Genomic DNA, 26,694 nt, shown 5'->3' on the forward strand with positions numbered 1-26,694 from the left:
TTTGGCCATCCGCCAAATTAAATTCCTGCCAAAATTTCTTCCTTTAAGGTATAAAATTTATCAAAAATTTCTGCGCCATCTGAAATAGACCAATCCTAGTTAAGGCCCAGGCTCCACTTGCGTACGCTGTGATTGCAGTCAAAAGAAAAATAAAGGAATGTCATTGTGGTCCATTTAGACGTACAGTCGAAAAGTTGAAATGTGCCTAATTTTTTTTCAAGTGCATAGTACTTTTTCATGATGCAATCTTTTCTCCAAGCTGAAAGGATTGAAGATATGATTGCAGCGCAGACAATGAAGAGACGGGCTTTCAGGAAACTAGAATTTTTGAGTTTTTAGCTATATACTCTCACTTTATGGTGTTCCTGTATGACTGTCTGTGTGCCTAGTCTAACCACCGTTAAATGCCTTAACTTGGAAAGCTAGAATTGGAGCTATTTCACCAAACCCCTAGAGCGTATGTTATTTAGGCTATGGGGCCATCCATATAGTACGTACGCAGTGAAGGGGGAGAGGGGGTTTAGCAAAAGCGTACATCTATTGTATAAATGACATCATTTCTATTGTTCTCTGTGTACATGGGGGGAGGGGGTATCAAATTTTTGGAGAATCTTTGCGTACGTACTATATGGACAGCCCCTATCACAACTGCATGAAAAAGTGGAACGTGCGCATGCAAAGTTAAACGAATGTAAACAAACTTTTTTCAGGTTTTTAAAATAGATTTACCACACTGAACAAACAGTGAAAACACTCTAAGTGAGGTAAATCTATTTTAGGCTATGGGGCCATCCATATAGTACGTACGCAGTGAAGGGGGAGAGGGGGTTTAGCAAAAGCGTACATCTATTGTATAAATGACATCATTTCTATTGTTCTCTGTGTACATGGGGGGAGGGGGTATCAAATTTTTGGAGAATCTTTGCGTACGTACTATATGGACAGCCCCTATCACAACTGCATGAAAAAGTGGAACGTGCGCATGCAAAGTTAAACGAATGTAAACAAACTTTTTTCAGGTTTTTAAAATAGATTTACCACACTGAACAAACAGTGAAAACACTCTAAGTGAGGTAAATCTATTTTGAAGACCAAAAAAAAACATCGATTGACATTCAACACATTCAACCACTTTTGGATTCAACTTAACTTTACTTATGTGTACATTCAACTTTTTTGTACTTTGCCGGTATCTTGTTTTACCAAGTTAAGAAGGACTTTCTCGAGTTACGACCATATGATGGTCTTTAAAGCTCAAGAAGCTCTATAAACAATAAAGCTAGTTATTAGTATAATAACAGACAAAGATAAATTACAGTTTGAACAAAAATATCAAATGTACATTTGAAAACTTGAGCAAACTTCTTTAAAGATTCCAGAAAAAGAATTGAAATCATTGCTGAAATGAACTTCTAACTAAATTACAATATTTAGTATTCAGTTTGAAAGACAAGAAACAAAATTTAACATACAAAACACTTTTTCCAGTCAATGAATCAGCTCATCATCATAACCAGTCTGCCATTTTGTTTGTTTTGATTTGAACAAGTAATATTGTAATTCGTGTTATGGTGTAATCACTATACTTTTTCTATAATTTGCATTTATAACACTCGCTTCAGGTTTTCAATCCTAAATCAAAACTAATAAAATGTAATACGCAATAATGGTAATAGCATATAACGTAATATGAAAATATGTATAACATTTACCGCTGTATAATTTACCGCCATATTTTTGCGGAACACTTATTTGGCCGGAAAGCCGATTACGACGCAAAAACAAAAACAATTCGCAAAAAATCGAGATTCCAGTCCAATATATTGCGTGAAGCTATGAATGCCTCCTCAGTCGCTGCGCTCCTTGCGGGGGCAATAACAATGGCCAACATCAAGCATTTTTCAATTGTCAATGAAACTGATTTTTGCAGCCGGAACTTTCTATTTCTTATTTACAAACTCCCCTTCCCTCTTCCCCATCAACGATCAATGATTAAATTTAATTCAATTTCGCTAACTGCTATATTTTCCGATTGATTGTTTTTATGTTTCTCCTTATTGCTATCTAATTTTCATCATCAGGTAGGTCCATTCAGCACCTAGCTTGTTGATCGATATTTTGAAATCAGCTTAAGGGCTCTGGACATACCCAATTTTTCGATTTTACACCAACTTAAATGGCAATTTCTGCATTTTAAAATGATTAATTAAAAATCGAAAAATTGAAATGAAAAAATTAAATGAAGAAGAAAACGAAGAGTTTTTCGAAGAAGAGTATTTCACCTTTCAAAGCCCTAATCTCAGTAAAAATAATTTTTTCATTTCAATTTTTCGATTTTTAATTAATCTTTTTAAAATGCAGAAATTGCCATTTAAGTTGGTGTAAAAATCAAACATTATGGAATTTTTTTGGTTCAGGTGATGTATCTATTTAGTATCTAAAAATACAATTTCGGAAAATTTTTGTGGAAGTATAATTCCTTTAAAATCTCCAAAAAATCTCATTTTTGGCAACTTTTTCCATTAAATTTATATACAAAAACAGCTATAACTTGGGATGTAGCCTAGCCTGGATATCCAAGCTCAAAATTTTAGAAAAAATAAGTTTTACCTCAGCCAGACAAAGTTCTAAAATTATAGAGCTTGGTTCACCTAGAAATCAGGTGAACCCCTGTTGACAGATTTTCCTTCATGAACCCCATGGCTGCAAATAGATATATGCACATAATGACATGCATAATTTCAAGATGGTACCCCAGCAGTGATAAATCAATTTAGAATGGCAGCCTTGACCATAAAATATAGACAGTGTGGTGGAAAGTCTGTTATCGACAGAAAGTGCAAAGTAAATTTTGGAGAAAATTTTCTTCAAAATATCCAACCCAAAACAGCAATACAAAATTGGCAAACAGAAAAGAAGAATTGAAGCAAAAGAAAGATATACCTTTAGTTCTTTACACGATGCCATCAAGTCATTAAGAAGATTAAAACAAGAATATCAAAGCAAGTAATTGAAAAGAAAACAACCAGAACATCTAAAAATTCCCATGTTTTGATCTTCACACTTCTTCCCTACCATTATTGTTATTTTTATTTGGATGCGTGGTCAAACACCCAAGGGAGATAACTAGGTCACAGTGTGGATCTAAACCACACTGAAACGACCGCCTTCCATCACGCATCACGCTCGCGAAAGAGCGCATTATTTAACGCCTACATGTCATCTCTAGTACATTTTAGATTATTCATTGAAAACAGATTACAATATAGTCATTTTTCATGTCTCGATTATTCAATTCCGAATAAAAGACATTCAGGGATAAAAAAGAGAAACACCTGGGTAATCTAGTTAAAAAAACCGAAAGTAAATGGTAGACAAAGTAATGAGCCAAGGCAAAACGAGATTAGCGTACCACTATGAAAGAAACCGCCTCCGGCGGTCGATTAGATATTCTATTGTTATGATTGTTATTTGCTTCGAAGAAGAAAAGTCAGGGAGATTTGCAAAGCAGCGTATGCGCCTTGCTGATCGCCCGCGCGGTCCACCTAAATATTTAGGCGAACACTTCAAGTCGGCTCGCATAATTTCTTATACGCGCGGCACCATTCAGATCTCTGATTCACTTGGACCAACCAATCAGAATATCCGCATAATCATCCTCAGATGAGAATGCAGACGATCTAGGTAAACCAGACCGTAAACATAAGAAATATCAAAATCAAAAAAAAGTTTACGGGCTGGATATCCAGGCTAGATGTAGCCAAATAGAAAATTTTTCCGAAAAAATCTAAATAAAGAAATTATTTGTCATTAACTTAAAAAAAGTTTGAAACAGTCAAATAATTTCCCAAGGAGATTAGGCTTTTTTTGTGAAAAGTATATGAATAGCGTCGTTATAACGTTTTATTAAGGTCCATGTCACACTTTTTTCTTAATTACGCATGATGTAATTACTTAAATTCATTTTTTCAAAAGCACTTTGTTCTTAAACATGTCAAAGAAACGAAAACATAAGGTTTTATCTTCAAATTCTGAAATAGATTTTTCACTATGACCATAGAGCCCTTAATTTAAATTATCGACCTTGCATTTTCCGTAACCATCTCGTTAATACACTTCTTTTGAGTTATTAATTTCCGCCAGAGGTTCTGGCTGAAGTTCAATGATCCATAACGAGTCACTTGTCCGGTGGGGGGGGGGGCAGCTGGGCAAAAGGACCGACGGGTATGTGCGGGTCCTAAGTATACCTTTTCCAATATGTTTAAAATGCACTGTAAGGGTCGGAAAAACTAGAGATGCACTATAAGGGTCGGAAAACTAGAGATGCACTTTAAGGGTAGAAATTTCAGAAAATTCTAGAAAAATCTAGATGCACTCCAAGGGTATGATTTGCACTGATTTTTGCTGCACTGTAAGGGTACAAATTTAAAAGCCAATTTTTGGCCCGCACATACCGTCATTCTGCAAACCCAGTGACCCCCCCCCCCGGGGTCACTTGCACTAAAGTCTGTCTCAAAATAATTTGCAGCTGGAGAAAAAAATGGCTGTAACTTTTGATAGAATTTGAATCAAGTTGCAATTTTGTGCTTGTTAAAAATATATTCGTGAGTGGAATATTATCAAGTAAAAAAGTTGAGGAAAAAAAGAAAATGAAAATGAAAAATGAAGAAGAAAAAAATCAACTTCTTGTAGAAATGTGGTATAGTTACCATATTTTCACAGGAGTGACTCTTCAATCTTAGATCATCATCACTATCAAAAAAATTTTCAAAAATATTCATTCAATCAAAAGATATCAAACAAAGTTTATTACTGGTTGATCGACAGAAGGCTGTTTTTTGTCGTTTTTTACTACTTTATAGAGTCAAGTTTATAGAGTTTTTTATTTATTCTTCATTTATAAAGTTGGGTACACTAATAGAATAGAACATAAGTACATAAGTAAGTGTTGTGCGCAGATTTGTAATATTGGCGCCGGATTTGTAATACCTGCGAAGTTTTGTAATAAACTTTGCGCAAATTTGTAATACTTCAGCTGCGCAGAAATGTAATAGCTCTCTGCGCAGATTTGTAATTTGGAATTGATATTTTCATTGGTAACCAAATTCTATTCTGCGAACAGAATGCATTAAAAAAGACTTAGAAAATAATATCCAAATACCCAAATAAAGTTATGTGATTATTGCAGAGCACATCGAATAAATAATCAATTAATATTTCTTTTCTAAGCAGTGCTTTTATAAAAAATTTATCTGGTAATACAAAAATTGTTTATGAAAATAGCGCGGACATAATTTCTTATAAGAAATTCAAAATCCCATGTTTGTATTGAAAGAACTAACTGCCAAAAGCCAATTTTCATTAGATTAAAATATATTGATTCGTATCTTATAAAGTTGATGCTTAAAAGAAAAATGAAAATATCGAAATTGTTCAAAATCCCATGTTTGTATTGAAAGAACCAACTGCCAAAAACCAATTTTCATTAGATTAAAATATATTGATTCGTTTCTTATAAAGTTAATGTTCATACAAAAGATCTACAACCTTTGTGTGATTTTCTGATTAATTTTCTAAGTCTTTTTTTCGAAACTTTTCTTTGTGACAAACATATGCCCTCGAAGTAAAAATCTAAATTCCAAATTACAAATCTACGCAGAGAAGTACTACATTTCTGCGCAGCTCGATTATTACAAATTTGCGCAAAGTTTATTACAAACCTGTGCAAGTATTACAAATCTGCGCACAACAAGTCTAATCAAATCCAACTATGAAAATTTCTAAGATAAAAAGAGTACAAATTAAAATAAAATCTGACTACAGGTTTTACAGGTGCATATGGGTGAAATCGTGTTTAGAGTATTTTTAAATAGTATTAACGAATTAATTTTTTTAATGGACGAGGGTAGTTTGCTCCCGGGGGGGGGGTACTAGGGCTGGCGAATGAGGGGTATGTGCGGACGGGACCTCCGAAAACCGACCCTTAGAGAGACTGATTTTTGCTGAAAAGGTGACCCTTAGAGAGACGTTTTGAAACTTTTTTTTCGATTTTTGAAAAAAGTCATACCCTTAGAGAGACTTTATTACAATTTTTTCTCTGAGGGAAAATTTCCAAAAAATCCTTAATCTTCCGATCCTTAGAGAGACTAATTGAAAACTTTCTGATCTTTCCGACCCTTAGAGAGACTTTGAAAGGTGAAAAAACCTAGGGTACTAGGGTTGGTGAATGAGGGGTATGTGCGGACGGGACCTCCGAAAACCACCCCTTTAGAGAGACTGATTTTTGCAGAAAAGGTGACCCTTAGAGAGATTTTTTGAATTTTCTTTTTTGATTTTTGAAAAAAGTCATACCCTTAGAGAGACTTTATTACAATTTTTTCTCTGAGGGAAAATTTCCAAAAAATCCTTAATTTTCCGATCCTTAAAGAGACTAATTTAAAACTTTCTGATTTTTCCGACCCTTAGAGAGAGTTTGAAAGGTGAAAAACCCGACCCTTACCGTCTGCACATAACCATCATCCATTTTTGCCTAAGTAACCCCCCGAGTTTGTTTCAAGTCCATACTGCTCTAAAGTCAAACGTGTTCACACCAAATGCACTGTTGTATCGTTTGTATAATGGCAAAGCTAGGGTATAACTGTTACGGAGTTTGTAGACTGATTGTTTCGTTTGGAATATATCATACGTAATTAGAGGTCTGAGGTGATGAATGGATTTAAAGATCTCAATGAGTAGAAATTTGAGATTTCTTACATGTATATTTTCAACATTAAAATCAGTCAACAGAGCTTCGTAATCCAACAGAGAATTTTTCATATCTTTAACTAAGTGCCCTATGATGACACTTGTCAATTAGGTTGCTACCCCATTTCCCACAGAATATCCAGACCAAGGGGCAATAGTTAAATGGCGAAAGAATATAGGCATTGATAAGAAGTTTTGTTTGTTCTTTGGGACAAAAATTTTTTATTCGTCTTAGCGCTCTTAATTTTTGATTTAATTTTTTTGCAAAGACATGTGGGCTAAAGGAAAGATTGCTATCTATCTTGACGCCTAAGAGCTGGCATTCAAAGTGCCAGGATAAATAGGCTGGAATTTAGAGGGGCTCGCAACGATAGAGTTATGCTTGAACCGTTCTAGTATTATGTTCAATTTATAGATAAGATCATGATTTACATCATCAATAATGATAGCACCTGAAGTGTTATGTCGAGGCCCTACCTGTCTTACCTTTATAAAGTCTAATTTTTATCAAAACAAAGAAAGTTTGAAAAGGGGTTTTGGATAAATTGGTCGAAATGATTTGAAAAAACATTGATTCAGCTTTGAAGAAGTTCAAACTCAAAGAAGGAAAACGTTGATAGTGCCAAAACAGTCTAACACAGAGAATTTATATTCAAAACAAAACTTGGTTCAATGGGTACATAGTGATTTCCGAGCCCTCCCTCTGAACTTACTAAATTTCATGATCAGAAGAGTACATTTTAAAACAAAAGGGAAGCGAGTGCAGAATGAACTTTGAGACAAAGTTAGTTCCCTACAAAATTAATCTTTAACATAACCAGCTCCTAAAGATACAAAAAAAGATGTTACATTTACATTTTGAAAATAAATTGATGAAGGTTGAAATAACTTCACTTATCTTCTTGTCTACTTACAAAGAAAATTCGACCTCTATATATACTAGGTCCCTACTCCTAAAATAAATGTTAGTTGCCTGATTACATAATGGGTTTGGGTTAATGGTTTTAGCATATTAAAATAACAAAGTCGTAAAATAAAACAAACAAGTCCTAACAGTACGTAACAGGAAGGTAATTAAATAAGGGGTTTGAAAGTAGTTAAAGGGGTCAAACAAAAGAGGTAATGGCATATAGCCTTCTGAAGAGCAAATATAATTTGATATTGACTTAAACCATGCGAAAATGGGGAAATGGGGAAGGGATGAATGGCTTCCTGAGATTATGTAACCTTGGATGTCTGTACGAACCAAGGGTTAATTTGGTGATGTATCCAGAATTTCATTGAAACACGACAGTTATCATCAGGAAAAATTTGAGATTTCCTTGATCAAATGAATAGATCATTAATAGAGGTATTGAAAAGCAGTGATCTAAGGATAGAACCTTGGGGAACACCTAATAAAACATCAAGCTATGGACTTAAGTGTGAGCCTAAGCAGACTCTGTGCCTAAGGCCTTTGACAGATCAATCAAAACAGCTCCCCCTTTTGTTTGTCAGCAAGGGATGTCTGCCAGTTTCTCAGTAAGTTGATAACCTGATAACGACATGCTGTGTACTGTGGTCTTTTCGAAATCCGCATAATAATTTTGAAAACGATGGCTCAAGAAAAAAAATTTAGCTGGTCTGGTCGTGTTCAGACCAAGGTTTAAAGCAATTAGGTCTACATGTTTCTTTTATATTTCTTTTGTATCTAACGGCACGCTTCTCATTAGTATTAAACCAAAGTTTAAAAAGGAATCACCCTCTGGTTTAAAAAAAAAGTTTTTACGATATTATCACAGTTTTTTGAATAGACGAAATCAAAATTCGCAAGTGAAAAACATGCTTCTAAATGCTTGTAAATTATGAAAGGAGAACGTGAAATTTATGACTTAGCGACTCTATCAATTTAGGCAGTTAATGATCATGGATCGAAGTATGGAGATTCCCATACTCTGCAACAAAAAAATCGATTTGTTAAATCCATTTTTGATGAATAGTGATAGAGAGAGAAGAAAGTTGAAAAAAGGAGTATCATGTCTAATGCAGAGAAGCAATGCTAATGTTTCAATTCTAGCAAACACTCTGCAGTTTGAAGATGTTGTGTATATACTATCAATTGTTTGCGATCTCCTCTATCAAAAACGAAGCCTCACTCAAACATTCAAAAGTGGATTCCTTTTTCCTCTCTTATGTAATCTATCTAAAAGATAAAATAGCAATTAAAACGTTACATTTCTTAATTCCCATATTGATACAACCAGTATCAACTTAGTACTGATTAAGCCTTAAACTTAAACTTTCATGTCTGAACACGACATATACGTCTCTAATTTAAGAAATTGAATTAAATAAATTTGTGTTTAGAGCTCTTCAATAATGATACGTGACACTGAATTGGATCCTGTGACCACATCACCAAGCGGTTTACCACCACATTCCCCAACGTTGAATCCAACACTCACAACACCTAGTTTGTTGATTTTGCAAACACCTTTCAGTGTGAACGGGATATCGTCATTATTCACAATGCTTCTGTTGTAGTACGCATATCCTATTGGGTAAGGAGAACATTCATTTCCATCAAAGGTAACAAACCATCGACTGCATGCACCAGGCTTTCTTTGCCATATATCTGAAAAGATTGACACCATTAAGTGTGAGTCGGTCTTTAATTTTTTAAACTTGCAATCCTGTTCATTTGAAAGATTGAATAAAAAATCATAAGTAAGTATCCCATTGAAAAACATACTCTAATTAACGGCAACGTTTCATAGACAGACGCTGTAAAAAGTTTTCTAAATTAAGCCACGACCCTATTGTTCCGAACAATTATTATTCTTTTTTGATTCCAAATCAATGATATGCTCAATCTATCAGCTGCAAGAATAACAGATCTTTTTCTCGATGCGCCACAGGATCTATGACCTATATCGTCAGTATGGGCTCTTCAGATGTAACGTCATTCGGAGGTGAAGTACTAACTTTTCACTGTATTCTTCTCCGAAATTTAAGCAAAATTAACATTTTTAGCGATTACGGGTACGCTTACTTACACTTACGGAAAACTGGTACGCCCCAGAAGGTGGGTATTATCAGAAGATTCGCAATAAGGTGATATTTTACTAAATGCAATGCTATGCTCTGCTATGGTTAATGTCGATAGTTCAAAGTTTTTAACATTGAAAAAAGCCATACCTTAATCAAGCCACTATCTGTACGTGTTGGAAAAAACCCGGCACATTCTTTAAAGTGTCTGCCACCAATTGAACCATCTAAAATCACAAAAAAACCTCAGAATTCACACCTTAAAAATTGACTATTACACGACCACGCCGCTATTTGATTTGCACGCCATTACGCCATATTTTTCAAAAAATCATACCATAACTCGCCACGTAAACATTCCAACCGATGAAGGCTTCTCAATACACCCTGTGTCACAGACCTGGTGGACCCCCCCCCCCCCCGCCCCAGTGGAAAAATAGGCCAACAAATCGTCCCCGGTGGAAAAAATACCCTACATTTTCAACCGCACTGGGAAATTGCCCTATGATTCTATCCCCATTGAGAATTGAATGGAAAAAATTGGACTCCAAAACCATCCCCACTGGAATTTTTGAGCTTGAAACAATAGATTTTTTATCCCCGTTGGAATTTTGATAGACATTTTTATCCCCACTGAGGGAAAAGGTTCCACCGGGGCACTGAGACAGGGGTGTCCTAATGGAGGTTGAATAAGTTTGTAACATTGTATGCTTATTTGCGTTAATATTTCATTTTTATGGGCATCACGATTTGCGACAATCTATGCTCGTTTAAACTTAGACAATCCTATCATTAATACATGGTTAAACTCTACTGCCGCTTTTTTTCCCGTCAACTGCCGCAATAGGTGTTAAACTAGACGCATGCATATTTCTCTGCGTTTATTATCGTTCCAATGGTATCGATAGCATCGTCTAGTTTAGTCTTCTACTTTATCAGGCTATATGTATAAAAAAGATTTTAATTTCTAAGTGTTTTGATGCCTGATCAAGAACTTTTTTGCTTATATATGCTATGCATGTAACAGAAAACAAAATCTTTACAAACCTTCTCCAGGAGGGCCTTGAGGACCTGTTTTTCCAACTACCCCAGGAACTCCATTGATACCGTCTTTGCCATCTGATAAAGAAATTTACAAGATTACTTTTAGTATAACGGAATATTATACACGCTTTTTTTTATAAAAATATCTTCTATAAGAATATCAGGGTGAAAATTGGCCAAATCGTAAGAATACCCTAGGAATACCCTCTAGGGTGAATTTCACAGAATTTGATAAGAATACAGTCATTTTGTATTTGGTTAACAGAAAAATACTGCTTGTTTTGTTAGAGATAAATTGAGGAAGAAATGTAATTTTAACCTAAATGTTCACTCAAAAGTCCAAAACTCTCAAATCTCATCCAAAGTTCACTATTCTTATAAAAAAACGTGTATGTGTTATACAAATAAACGAATGAGTAAAAAAGATATCCTCTGATATGTTTTAATAAAGTGTATAAAATTCCCGCTCAAGAGTAGACTGGAGTCGTTTATAATGCGTGTAATACTAATAATACCAATACTAATAATAATAATAATAATAATACGGGATTTAGTTTGTATAAACGACTGGAAGAATCCGGTGTTCAAGCCTTTTAGATACCCCGGCTAGCTACGCAGAAACTTGCGTAGCGAGAAAACAATTTATCAAGCAACAACAAACTCTCAAAACGAAATCAACTCAAATGAAAAACTTTCAATACACAAATCCACACATATTTTTTTCTCAATAATTATTTTGAGCAGGAAAAAACTATAATTGCAATATTGACACTTTTCGTTTGTTTGGAGTTAGTGCACAAAGGTTTCTAGACGACTAAAATTGTTCCATTCATTACTTTTTGCTTTATTTCTACTGTGTATAAATTAGTCGTCTAGCTTGCTAGACTAGCTCAAGAGTTCTGAAAATTCGGAAAATGGGTTCAGAAATCCAATGATTTTATTAAGCTCTAGCCATTCAAATTTTTAATTTACATTTAGTTAAATTAAAAGATCGTTCATAGAACCTACTAATCAATCTCTATTACGTTTCTAAAACTTAAAAAGGGGGTCGGTCAAAAAGTATGTACGCTCAAAAGTAAGCAAAATTCGACCCCACTCCCCCTTAAACGTTCGTGTTCGCTTTGACAGTACGCCCCCCCCCTTCCTCGTGCGAACGCTTTTCTAATTACCCCTCCCCCACTCCTCTCCCTCCTCTAGGAAAAAAAATTTAAATTATAACAAAAATAGACTGATTCAAGTTTGATTTTAATTGTATAAATTTTTCAAGAGAAGATCAAACTTAAAGAAAGTTAATGATTATGATAAATTGACATATTGATGACACAAGTAAAATGGGTTAAAGGTTTATAATATTTTGACTTTTCCCAAATCTCTGGTTAGGAAAAACTAAAAAAAAAAACAATTTGAAAAATTTGCAAAGCGTACATATATTTTCTTGATTTACCCCTTCCCCTCACGTACGCTTGCATACGCTTTTCGAAAGACCTTTTGAATTCATAAAATCATATTAGAGTGGATACGCACAGCTTACTCTTTGCTAATCCCTTTGCTAATCCCTTCTTCTTTCGCTTTTCTTCTCATTTATATTTTTGATGATTACCACCCAGAACTAAGACCAATAGAATACGAATCTTTCATTTACCTTCTCCTGGAACACCTTGGTCTCCTTTGGTTCCATTTGACCCAGGACGGCCGGCTGGTCCCTGGCATCCATCTTCCCCATCTCGTCCAGGTAGCCCATTCAAGCCATCACGACCGTCTCGACCCTTTCGACAAGGCTGACAAGTGGAAGGATTCGATTGAGCGGGATTGTTATGTAGTGTAGCAAGAATATCCTAAACCAAATAGAAATATATTTTCTCCTTTTTGATGATCATCTATTGATATTTTGCGGATGTGGCAACAGTTGGATGTGGGTATGAAAGTCATTAAAGTTTAGTGTGTGCATGTCCGGCACAGAGCAGGCGACTCACAAGTCTTCGAAAACAATTTCGAAGTAACTCATCCAAAAATTTTCCCTTAAAGAATGAATTTAGGCGGGAATTTAAAGGGTCATAACAGTACTTGCGAAATTTGTTAACAAACTGTATGCAACGGGATACAAAATCAAAACAAATGTCACATGTCAAAATAAAAGATCAAACCAAATATGGCTAATTTTGATTGTTCAATTGTTTTACAAGTTTGTTTTGGGCATGTGGTTTTAATTGTTCTCTTTAATGACACGTGGTTCGCGCAATGTTTACATTTTACTACTTTTATGTCCCTTTAATTTAGCGGATTGCCGAAAAGTTTTATCAGAGGGAACTTCAATTTGGCGAATATTTGAAAAATAAAATTTTTCCCGTTGCAGGATATTTTTAGGAAAAAACTTATCAAATAAGCAAATGAATGAATGATGAAATCACAAGACACGAATTAGGAAAGTACATGAAATAAATTGATTTGGTGGGAAACTTCCATGAAGTCAGTCAAATTTTCTTTCCGTCAAAATATCATCCTTTGTCTAATGTAATAGATGCCTTTCCGTGCCGCTGTCGGCATGTGCCGAAAAAATCATATTTTCGATTTTTTAGCCAGTGTCGGCATTTGGCGACAAGAAACCTATTTGGCAGAGGTTTTTTTTATAATTTATTGATTGTTCGATTTTGAACTAGATTTCATTAAATATCTCAGTTGAATAATTGAAATATATCTCAAAAATGTTTTTCATAATTATACATTTTTCAACTCAAAGTTGACACATATCACTTATATTTCTGATATTTTTCAGAAAATAAAGCTAAATGCGATGGTTAACTCTGTGGTCGCTCATGTCGGGATGTGCCGACATCTGGCAAATAGGTCGAACCCTTAAAAACACGAACGGCAGTTAAATACCGTGACAAGCACAGGCCGAAAGCTTATATCGACATGTGCTCACCAATCCAGATTCTATTCATGAAAATTAGGTTCATGAGCTCTATTATAACGCGGTAATTGATTTTGCTTAAGGTTTCTCATTGGTTGATTTTTTAGTGAGAGTTTCGATTTCACCTGTGATTGGTTGATATTGGTATCCATACATCACTTGAAATCCGCAAACATATTTGTTCTAATGGTTTTACTCATTAACTGCATTCATCTTACACATCAACAACACCGTTTGCACTATTTCTAACTTTGTCCTCAGTTCATTCGTTTTAGAAATCGTAAAACTTTTTGTTCACTGCACGCATTCTTTGTTTATGATTCCTTAATAAAATCTTTTGTTTTAAGTGAAGCCTCTACCCTACCCTTAAGACAATAGAGCTTACGACTCTTAATTAAGGAAGATCGATTAAAAATTACACGTTTTTTTTTTATAAGAACAAACTATATAAGAACATAAGGCTTCGAGGCCCAAAAATTTAAGAACATTCTAAGAACATACTAAGGCTTTGGAGACTTAAAAACATGCAAATTCTTAAGAAATTACATCAAAATGCTCAAAAAATGCTGAAAATAAGAACATTTTAAGAACATTTTTAGGCTTCAAATCCAAAAAAACTAAGAACATCCGAAGGCTTAAAAAAAAAAACGTGTACAATACTACGCGTTCGACTCTTTGTTAAATGCACGTTCTGTATTGTAGTCAACAAAAGATTCTCCTAACTACATTTTTATTAAGGAAGGTCTGTAGTGTGAACACGACCAATCATTCATTTGCACCTTCAGTCCCATTTTATGCCATTGCTACGATTTTACAACCCATACATATACATAATAGTCATTTATTTTTAACTGTTTTTGGCTTTTTGTTTTGTCTTTTTTCAAAACTGTTTTTATTGTAATTTTATTAGCCAATTATAGATTTGTTCTTAAAATGTTTTTAAAATTTTTTTCTTGTTGATTTGTTGTGAAGGTTGAATATACGGTTTTTAGATAAAAACATGATGCTTCTGGTTATTCTTTTTACCATTAAATTATTGGCCCAACCAAGAAAATATTTTTCAATAATTCTAAATTGCTTTTTTTAAACCCTTGTCATAACTTTCCGAATTTAAACATGTAAAATGACGTACGCAGTTTTTAACAGTATCGAACACTTCTTGAATGTTTTTATATGAAGAAAGAGGTGGACTAATTCTTTCTCTTGCTTTTTATCGCCCTTTGAATGCTGATGTTGTTTGATAAACTTTTTCATTTTTATGTTTTGGTGTTTTGATTTACATTTGAAAAGTTCTTTCTAAAAAAGAAAATTGCCTGTTTTTGAAAAAAATTCGAATGCCCTTAATAAATACGATCGTTAAATACATTAAAAAAAGTCTGTCCAGATATAATTGGCAGTGGAAACAAGAATGCCTGTAACTTTTGATAGTCAAATATAATCATGGAAATTTTTTTTGCTTGTTTTAGAGAATCAAAAGCGCTACATTTGAATGTATTTTTGGTTGAAAAATTCGCGATTTTTAGCGGTTAAATTTGTGATTGTAAAAATTGAGCTTTTTTCTACTTATGCCATAACGTTCATTTTTACACCAGTGGTAGTTCAACCTTAGGTTAAGAATTTTGTCAAGTTTCAAGGCAAACTGAAAAGTCCTTCGGAGGATATGGGACCCAAAATACCCCTTGGTAGCACTTTTCTGTGAAATATCAAATCTCCAACTTATTACTAAAAACGGGGGTAGTGATATGATTGATAAAACAGTTTTTCGATTATAACACATTTTACAATCTCTTTAATGACCTCATAGCCAAACTGTGTTTAGTGTTTTGGGAATTATCAAAGTTCTTTGATGGCTTAAAAGTAACAAAGACAATATAAATTCATGCTTATCTTTTCAATAAAAACAAGACGACTAGAAGTCGAAAATTTCGCCTTAAATAAGACGAAGAAGAAAATAACATTGAAATCCTTGGAGAACAATACACACAATTAAAACTTGAAGAGGAATGCGGAAAATTAATACTTTAATCGTAGAAATTTTAGCGAGACTAATTTTAGCGTTTTAGCGAGTTTTCCCTATTTTCGCTAAAATAAATCTCGCTAAAACACGCCAAAACGGCAGATCGCTAAACTTTATCCACGCCAATTTCTGGTTATATGGCATTGATACATTTTTATCAATAGGAAGGGTTTAAGTGCAAAGAAATGCTAGAAAACGAGTTCAGTCAATAATGTAATACGAGTATTCGTTAAAATTTATCCACGCGAAGTTTTTTGAAATCGTGATTCGCTAAAATAAATCCAAAAAAAATCAAGATTTTCCTGACTCGCTAATATACGCTAAAATTAGTCTCGCTAAAATTTCTTCGATTAAATAAACCTATTTTGAGTGAGTTTAGAACGAAAAGCAAGGTAAAATTTTACGTCATTTCCGGTCGAAATTTTTTTAATGAACAGGAAAATACAGGTTGGTACAGGGACAAAAACGGGTAACTTGAGCTCGGATTTCATGAATCTAAAAATTATATTTCCANTCTGACTTACTATACAGTTAGAGCAACTCCAATAAAATGGCATTTTAAATTTTATTTAGCACATCCTCGCTTCATAAAGGAGAAACTATTAATCGCGTGGGTCATGTATGCACGGGGTCACACGTTCGGTCCAGCTTTACACGGCATGGCTCAAATTTTTTTTGCGCTTTACAATATATGCTGCAGACGTACGTGTGTTCAAGACCAATTGTTTTACCATGTTCGAGGCAGATTGAAGAATTTTATTTTGAAGCCTGAACCATGGTGATACAAACCAGCAGGCCTGAAAATGATTGACACCACCACACCGTCAGTTGAGTCCAAATATTGAAAATATATCGCATCAAGACAAAAACATCAAAACAGTGCAATGACAATCGAAATAATTATTTATTGCCACGGTTTAAATTGGAGAAACTAGATAAGTTACAACAAAGATTATCGTTATACGCCTTGTTTTCAAAAAGACTTTCCCAAAAAAGCGGCGCCTTACTTGCCCAGCTTTCAGACACAAATGAAACAAAAGTGAAAGAAGCGTGGTCCCCGAGAAGAGACAGCCATATTCGTCAAATATCTCTGTACCCTTGAGTGTTCTATCTTTATAAGAAAAAAGAGCAGGAAAATTTTTCATACCGTAATTCTGCTCAGCCCTTGCTAAGATTTTAACCGTTTTCATAAATATAAATTTCACATTAGATAATCAAGAGCTTTCTTGTAAATGAAATTTATTTTTTATCAGCATGTGCCCTGAATTTGACTACTGGCTTTTTGTGATTTCTCTTGAAAAACTTCGCATGTAAATATTTTGACAAGTTTATTTCCAATTGGTATGAATTTTTTTTTCACATCTAGGCACAACAATCTCTATCGGAAAATATTAGTGAGAAAGTGAGGCACCCCGCGGTGCAGCGCGGTATTTCAAATGAAAAAGTGCTACCTACAACCTTATAAAAGACATTTCTTATAATTTTAGTAATAATGACAATGCTTTTCAACTTTTTAAATTGTCTTTCACGAATGTTTTACAGAGTCTCTTGATAATTGACAGTCTTTAATCGTGAAGGATATTTGCAGCAGAAAAATTATTGGATAAGAAGAAATCCAAATTCACGGGTTTGCAATTAAAGAAGTTAAACTTCTCATCAACTTTTAATGTCAGGGTACACAGATAGAACAAGCGTTTTAAATGTGCTTTATCCAGCTTCGCTATTACATATTCCTGGAATCATCAATTGTAGGACAGCCAAAAACGCGGAGGAGAGTGATCAAAGCAAGAAGACAACGAGAAGAATTTCTAGAAATTTAATTTATATTTTTATACCGTACATCCTGTGCTCAAGTTCAGGAGTTGCCATAAAGCCATTATGGTAATAACCGGGAGGGCACATATAAATATTTTTATATGTAAAGGAGTTTAAGACAATATTATGATATTGTATTTTTGGTGAGTAGAAGTAGAATGGACTGAGCGCGGCAATCGCCATTAAGTTTTTCCGCGTCGAAACAGGGGGAAATATTATTCTAAAATCCTTGTTTAGCCTTCAAAGAGTACAACAAGGTTTTTCTGTTTTTCATGGGGTTTGATGTTAGACAACGAAGAAATAGAAAGAACGTTTGTTTTTGCCCATACCTTTAGAGCTTTAGCGTGTTGTGCAAGAAAACAGACACTTTAAGATTATCACGTATGTCTTTTTTCGCCATTTAGCGAAACTTAAATTCACTTGTAAGTGACTTTTTAGTCTGAAAGTTCGTGAAAATAAGCGAAAACAGGCGAAATAAAGCCATATATTATGTTCCATTGATGAATAACATCAAGAAATCTATCAAATTTATTGTAACTTTTTTGAAAAACAAACCAAAATTAAATTTTAGATCTAGATTTTCGGATTAGCGCCAAAACCTCTTTGCGCGTAAAACGTAGTGGTCTAAAGAAACGACTATTCTTTTTTAGAATCAACCTTACAATCTAGTTTTTATAGTTATAAAAACTAGATTGCTGACGTGTGAAAAGGAATGTCGGCATGAATGATCCTTTTGTTTCGATAATAACATCAAAGCGGGAACTAATTTTCTTCTCGTCTCTTTCTTTCCTTTTTCTTTCTGATAACTTCAAGCTTTCCCTCAGTCTCTCCCAAGGGTGGTTAGCTCAAATGGTTAGAGCGTTTGTCTCAGAAGCATGGGTTTCCGAGTTCGATCCCTCTGGGTGTCAAATTTTCCAATTCTTGATTTTGTTTTCGTGCTCATCACTTTAATTTTGAATCAATTTTGAATACCGACGCGTTATGTAATGTTAATTGCTATTAGTAATTACGCGTTCAATTCGAATCTATGATCTGTTCCCTCTTAGTGAGGAGTTTGATACCCTTATAACAACCGTATTTTATAAGCACTGAATACTGAAATTCAAATGACGACCACGCAAGAAAGATAAGCAAACGATTGGATCAAGTGTCAAACATTTTGACCCGGAAATCAATTATCATGCTCGCTCACTCGCTGGCTGAAAGTGAAAGTGAAAGTGAAAGTAGTGAAACTGAAACTGTCAGTCACCAAACGCAGGCGCAAACGCCTATACCCGTTCTTCTATATCTCAGCCTTGAATAATCGCTTGTGGTAAAAAAAAAATTGAAGAAAAAAAAAACTTAAACAAGTTCTTATTAAGTGATGCTATCATAGCTTATCTAAACCTTACACAGAGAGCGGAGGTAATATATGCTAGTTACTTGTTTGATTGACCTTCAATTTAATAGAAAGAGAATTAAAATAAGAAATTTGAAGAGTTGGAAAATTTGACACCCAGAGGGATCGAACTCAGAAACGCATGCTTATGAGACAGATGCTCTAAACCACTTGAGCTAACCAAGCTTGAGAGAGACTGAGGGAAAGCTTGAAGTTATCAGAAAGAAAAAGGAAAGAAAGAGACGAGAAGAAAATTAGTTCCCGCTTTGATGTTATTATCGAAACAAAAGGATCATTCACGCCGACATTCCTTTTCACACGTCAGCAATCTAGTTTTTATAAATATAAAAACTAGATTGTAAGGTTGATTCTAAAAAAGACTAGTCGTTTCTTTAGACCACTACGTTGTAAGTAGTATGTGTATTAATTACTTCTATTGGACTCAGGGACAAATGGAAAAATCTAAGATGGAAAGTATATTATATAGGGATTTTTATTTTAGCTTTGTTTTGTTAACCCTTATTAGCCCAAGGGGGGATGTTTTCCACCACGCCGTTGGTTTTTGCTTTAAAACTCAACGAATAATCGATGAAACATTACGAAACTTTTTGAGTTTTAGTAAAAATATAAAAGACGAAAGCGTACAAAGTTTTAACATTATAGACCCCCTGCTTAAGGTTTATGATCATAGCGCCTCTGATAATCCAAAAATATATCGAAGCGTCGTGGAAAACACCCCCTCCCCTTTGGTCTACACCAGTCAAATAAGTTTGGGTTTAATAGAGAGGGGCATCCGATATAACAGGATCACAGGATTCGACATTTTTCACGGTATTTCGGGATTTCGACGAAAAATTAACGGGAAAACGTTATTGAGACTGTCTACCGAGACCGGTATTTGAACCAAAAACTAACGATATTTCGGGATTGAGTCAATATACTTTCAATTTTTTTCTGCTGCAAATCAGCAAATCACAGGAATTAATCATTTTTCGAGAAAGCTAAAAAGTCTCAAAAAGTCCATATTACTAAATTAAAGATCTCAAAAGTACCGTCGAAGAAAATTATAACAGCAGTTGGAAAACAAAAAAATGCACTTTATTAACATTTTCAAATCGTCTTCCTGGCATGAAATGATTTTTTTGTTGCTTAAAAAAATATACTTGTTGAAGTTTAATGATTGCATAATAAAGTAATGGAGGTTAGAATTCTGCACTCTCAGCGGATTTTCTACTTAATGTCGGAAAAATTGTCTCAGTTAATAACCTCATAGAGTATAGCAATCATCTATCAAATATAGAACAGGAGACTTTTGGCGTTTGTTTTGCAGTTCTGAACAAATTAATCCCACGGACCCACGGGTTTTTTATTTGGGACCCACGGGTTTTTTTTTCGGACCCACGGGTTTTTTTTTTGGACCCACGGGTTTTTTTTTCGGACCCACGGGTTTTTTTTTTGGACCCACAGGTTTTTTTTTGGACCTACGGGGGCACGAACCCACGAGGGCACGGGACCCACGGGACCCACGAGGGCACGGGACCCACGTAAATAATCACACTCATTGTTAATCGATTCTCTCCTACAGATGTAAACCCACCCAAACATTTAACAAAATACGTTGAACTTCCATTTAAATTCACAGGTCCGTGACTAGACTTTATCAACCTCTCACTCCTCGCGAAACTATAAGGCCACTTACGCTCGCTGCGCTCGCTACGGTGGCAAAAATAGTCCAAAAAGGTCCATATTTCTCAATCTTGACACCTTATGGGAGCTCTGTACGAAATTTAAGCCTCATTATGTTTAATTTTATGAAGCCTTGATTTTTTGCTCATTTCACCATGCTATATTTACAATATGTTAAAGAACACTTTTTGACCTGTAAAGGTGTATTTTTTCGATGGTGGATATAAAGATTCTGGTGATTCTGATGGTGGATATTGTTATTCTTGGCAGATATAAAGGGTCGGTTAGGGTAATGAGAAAATATGCTCGAACTCGTGTAAAAGCAGAAGATAAAGTATAAAGTAAGAGTTATATTTTAATCTTAACTAAATAAACCATGTAAGAAACATGTAAATGTGACAAAATGTAACGATAAAAAATAAATATTAACGTGTAAAATGAAATAAACAAAGAGGTAACTTCCTAAATATGTATACAGGACATCCTAAACAAAAGCCGTAGCCTATTCTTTCATATACGGAGTAAGGCCCTCCCTAAGATCTCAGAACTAGGAAGTGCTATTGAAAGTGGACTTGATTGATAGTATTGGGTTTTGTTAAAAAAATTATTTGCTAAATTACAGGTCGACCAGTTGCCTGGTGTGTATTTTACAGACCAGAATGTAAAATCTGTGAAAATTATGATTTGTAGTGATTTGAGTAAAATACACGACCCTCTCCTGCGGAACTCAGAAACTACTGGAGCGTTTGACCAAAGGTCGGTATTGATGTGATGCTGTTGCTTGCAGAATTTCAAGTATGTACTTTCTAAGAACCTTGTTAAAGTAAAACATAAAAGCTGAAGAATGTAAATGTAAATTCGATCTGTGTTTAAAATACTTCTAAAACAAAATTAAAAAATCCGAGCAAATGCTTACAAAAACAATGCAAATGGGTAAAAAGTAATGTAAAAAATATCAAAGTAAAAGAAGAATAAGGTATGTCATAATCTTCCGATCGATTTCTTTTAAAGTTATGCAGAAAAAAAGTTGTCGATTAAGGTTATCACATACCTTTAAAGTCACAACAAAGTGAAAAAGTGACTACTGCAGAAGAACCAGTAGGCCATACTGATACTGAGAAAACCTGATGTTGATAACTTGCCAAGATAAATTATGAACAGCGCGTATCGACAGAATGCAGAAGAAATGTGATAGTAGTACAGAGGGACATTGATAGATTCTGGTATTCGACTTTCAAACAGAACTTGAAAATTGAAAGATCAGAGATTGAAATCAACAAAATTCGAAAAAAAGATAAAATTCGAAATTCGCAGAAAAATCGAAGATCGGAATTCTTTTGGCAACAATTCAAGTTTCTCTGTGGCTCCATTAGTCAACGACTTTTGTAAAATAATTGTCAAAATTTGGTCTCTGAGTTTCGGCTCTGGTAAGTTAAAAAATGACTAATAAAACTAAAATGACACATCAGTTAAAAAATTGTCTTATTATTCATATTGGGTTGAAAAAAATCAACTATCAACAATTTCCTTTATATTTTACGTTAAAGCGCGGTTCTTTTGGTATATGAATGACCCTATGGCAAAGGGTCATACTGTATTAGTGATTTTTGACATGGCAGGTTTTAGAAAATTAGTCATTCATTAAATTACCAGAGGGAGGTCCAGTTCAGCGCATAACACTTTTATCCCTTACCATAGTAAAGTATCTCCCGATGGTAACAAACATAAAAAAAATCTCAAATAAATGAATCTCCTAAAAATCTCATAAAAAAATCTCAAATAAATGAATCTCCTAAAGATTTCAAGTAACTTTACATTTAAAAATTATCTAAATTTAGAACAAGTTTCAAAAGATTAAAAAATAATGTGACAAATATAAATATTTTTTTCAATTCTATCGAATAATAAAGCCATATAATATATATTATATTTCGTTTTTCAGGTAAATAGAATATCTCAAAACAAATATGATCAAAATTGACAAAAATAAATATCTTTTTCTATGTTATCAAATAATATAAAGTTAAAATATATATTATATATTTCGTTTTTTAAGTAAATAAAATATCTCAAAACGTACGATCTAGTTGTGTAAAGATTGTGCACAACGGCGTAGTGTCATAGTGTCACAAGTGTCATATTTTGTTGATGCTGTTTTTCCCATGATATGCCTCGGAATAGCTTCTGAAGTCCTTTCCTGAATTATTGGTCAAATTTCGAGATTTTTTCTCTATTTACAGATTTTTGAGGAAAGAGGGGTTTAGAAATTATCACGAGGAAAAGTTTTTTTAAACTCTTGGGCACGTGTTTGAACAAAAATTTTGCTCGTACCCGTAAGGGAAAAGAACTTTCGGCTTAATTTGATAATTAGTCTTATCATACTGACTAACGTCGAAACACTAAAATAAAAACTAAAAAAAAAAGAAAGTATAAAGTGGTAAAGTCAAATTCCAAAAATCAAAACAGCCAAATGATACAAAGTCAAATAGCACCAAATCCGGTACCAAACTTGACTGCGATTTCAAGGTTTTTTATGGTGTTCTGATACGGAAAGATAATTAGCAACCCACAAGTTGATATTTTCCATTCGTTTTCGTTAGCAAAGTACGCTTCGATGGGCTTTTCAAAACCAAACAGTGGTACAGTTTCTGTGCTGGCGAAGAGAAAAAGCAATTTCTCTAAAGTAACATCCTCTCGGTCACCGTTACTAACTTCTGTAAAGAATTCTTGTATGTCACAGATTAAATTTTCCACGTGTCGATAGTCATTTGAATGAGGCTCAGCCTCGTTTCGGAATTGGAACAATGAAATAAATTGATCTAATGTCAATCTTTTGTTGGAAGGTAAGAAGTAATGCTTAAAGAATCCGAAATTCTCTTTACACATAAAAATCGTAGAGATACTCGTGACACCCTCCTTAAACTGATGAAGAGCACTTGAATTTTTCAAAAGCACGAAACTCAAAGCAAAAAGTCTCTGATTTTCAGCCTCAGTGGTTGGTACAATATCCAACTCAGTGAGATGATCCAAATTTCCCTTGGATATTTCTTCCAGCTTGTACTTCAATTCCCCATCATCAATTGTAAGAATGGATTGCGGCTGACGGTCATACAAATAGTCAACCACTGCTGGATGAAAGCAATGAGGGCCTTTGTTTATATACAAGATAGAGACAGCGGCTAACTGGCCCAGTTTGAAATAGTTCTTCTTTACATAAGAATCAGGAACCAACTTCAAGCAGAGAGCATTTCCAGCACCTATGTAATACCAGAAGTACGACTGAAGTTATTCATTGATATTGTGAGAAATTCTCTGAAGGACCTTTACTGTGCCAGGCTCTGATGCGAACCTAATGGATATTTCATAATGTGACAGGTCAAAGTTCTGTTTGAAAGTCAAATACCAGAATCTATCAATGTCCCTCTGTACTATCACATTTCTTCTGCATTCTGTCGATACGCGCTGTTCATAACTTATTTTGGCAAGTTCAACATCAGGTTTTCCAGCATCAGTATGGTCGTCATCATTATCGTCGCTTGCTTGTCATGAACTGTCTCAAAAAATATTCACTTCGTCTTGACCAAATAAGTCAGTGGGGTGTGTTTTGATGGAGAGCCAGTTTGAGTGTCAGTGGGTGTGTCTGATGGAGTGTCAGTGGGTGTGTCTGATGGAGAGCCAGATTGGGTGCCAGTGGGCGTGGTTGATGTAGAGCCGGATTGGGTGCCAGTGGGCGTGTTTGATGAAGAGCCAGTGGGCGTGCTTGACGGAGAGCCAGTTTGGGTACGCGTAACGCCGGAAAATGTAGATAGACTTGGCGATCCGATCGAGTGTCTGAATCGCAATGGTACAGAACGTTCTCTACCACTTGTGAAGTAGTTAAGTCTTGCTTCTCTGAGATCAACCATTTCAACTTCGTTTTCCACTGAATCGGCATCACTTTCAGCTCTGATATTAGGTACCTGAAGTAGAAAATTTTTTACAAGGTTTCATGAACAATCAGTACTTTTTGGGGCATCAAGTTCAAGGTAATTCTATAATTGGTAGTTTACTGAATATCTGAAACCTTTTGCTTTTTGTCACTGTAAAGGTCATATTTTCGACAAGGCACTCTACGCTACCTTAATTTTAAAGGGGCCTAAGTCCATTTTAAAAATTGAGTTTTCTTATGTAGGCTTTGAAGTAAAAAAGGCCCAAAGTTTTAGCCTGAACCTTTGATAAAAACCAATAAGTCCAATAAGATTTACGAAAAAATATCCTAGAGGTGAATAAAAACAGACAGTCTGAGTCCATATTTTGATTCCTTTTTTAAGAAGACAGAAGAGGTATTATGCTTATTTCTAATTATAAAAAAGCTTATTAACATTTGAGTGATAACAGATGTGGCGAGACAGTAAGTGATGTAAGTGTTTGGACTATTTAAAAATATATGTGTGTCCTCGTTGTGAAATCCTTACAATTCCAAAAATTAATTAATTTTAAAGAGGCTGGAAGTCCTTTTCATTGACTTGACCTTGTGATACATTACTTACATGTATGTGATACATACTTTCCAACACAATGATCCATGGTCAGTTAAACAAAACATGCTCATATCTTTCAGAAAATCTTTACTTCATACCTTAATATTGATAACGGCCATACAATCAACGAAAATCTTAAATTGTATTTTTCTCAAAATCAATGAAAATGGACTAAGGGCCATAAAATTAAGGCTTTTAGGACATGGCCCTCTTTACAATTAAGGTTTCTGTCGTCAAGGTCAGTGACCTCTCCCACCCTCTCTGAAATATAACTTAATATTAAAGATAACTTACTTGGTCAGCAGCCAGACTTTCTCGAAGTCCTCGATTTTGTTCACATCTTAAACATTCGGTGTTAGGTGGTGATGTGCAATGACAGGTCGGACAAATCACCCAATCCTGACCGCTATTTGACTGAAAAATTTGGAAGCAAAATGGATTAGTTTCGTATTTTTTGTTTATTATTTTAGTTTCTCACAGTTTATTTTACTTGAAAAAGGAAAAATAATACCATCGAAGCCTCGAAAGCAAGAGTACAGCCTCTAAATACATGTTTAACAATATTTGTTAAAGAAATGATAGACCAACCTCCAAAAATATGGAATATGTTTTTTTTAAAGCCATTTTAAGCTTAATTTTGGTCCAACTTTGCCCAAAATCCCTGACAAAAGCAGACTGACAGACAAACACTGACTGGCAATTTTTGAAGAAAAATTCCCTTTATATATAGCCCAAACAAAAGCCATTGTGTAAAATCAACCTCCAAAATTATCTCGTTTGTTCCTTCGTAATTTTCTTGATATTGAATGTTTTCATCCATGGGAAGTGGTGTCAATGTGGGAAGTGGTGTCATTGTGGGAAGTGGTGTCAATGTGGGTCGCAATAACTAAAAGAAAGAAGAAGATGTATTATAACGGACGTGAAAAGGTTTATTAAATTTCAGTGGGTTGAAAAATTTATTTTCTATAGACTGAAAAGCTCAAAATTTAAATTTAGTTATCAATGTCTCTTACTGTATAATCAAAAAATTTCCAAGGTCAAAAAGAGAGCCATTGTGTAAAATTAACATAAAAAAATACCTCGTTTCTTCTTTCACTATTTTGTTGATATTCAACGATGTTTTCATTAATGGAAAGTGGTGTTAATGGGGGTCGCAACAGCTAAAATAAACAAGAACATGTGAAAACATAAGAAAGTTATGTGACAAATAATTATACATTTGGAAGCATCAAGGCTCAAAGAATCTTTGCACCGAAAATAAAGGTCCCAGCACAAAAGGATAAAAAGTTCTATTTTCATTCGTTGTTCATTTTCATTTTCAGTCCTCTCAGTAATTACAAAGAAACGGAAACCACGATGTCAAAGCAATATTTGCAATTAAAATTCCAAGTAAATTTCACGTGTATTAAACCTGATCAGCACTGTAATTAGAGGTAATTTCTGCATTAAATTAGAGGTAAATCATAACTCACCCGTACTAATTAGACGGTGAATCAGAGAATCTACGGCATATAGAGAATCGATCTCAGGCTTGATATTTTGGTTCTATTAT

At 34.5% G+C, this 26,694-nt stretch overlaps 1 long non-coding RNA gene across 1 annotated transcript; it reads right to left on the minus strand.

Annotated features, from left to right (window-relative positions):
- Positions 1 to 9,957: 9,957 nt before the first annotated feature.
- Positions 9,958 to 12,646, minus strand: LOC136816378 (uncharacterized). Its single transcript, XR_010847917.1, has 3 exons — positions 12,458 to 12,646; positions 10,819 to 10,890; positions 9,958 to 9,998 (listed from the first exon to the last, which is right to left on the minus strand). It is a non-coding gene; the product is annotated as an uncharacterized lncRNA (long non-coding RNA).
- Between the last annotated feature and the right edge of the window lie 14,048 nt (positions 12,647 to 26,694).

This window comes from Clytia hemisphaerica, unplaced genomic scaffold, assembly GCF_902728285.1.
Source record: "Clytia hemisphaerica strain Z4C2 unplaced genomic scaffold, Clytia hemisphaerica genome assembly, whole genome shotgun sequence".
NCBI classification, from domain to species: domain Eukaryota; kingdom Metazoa; phylum Cnidaria; class Hydrozoa; order Leptothecata; family Clytiidae; genus Clytia; species Clytia hemisphaerica.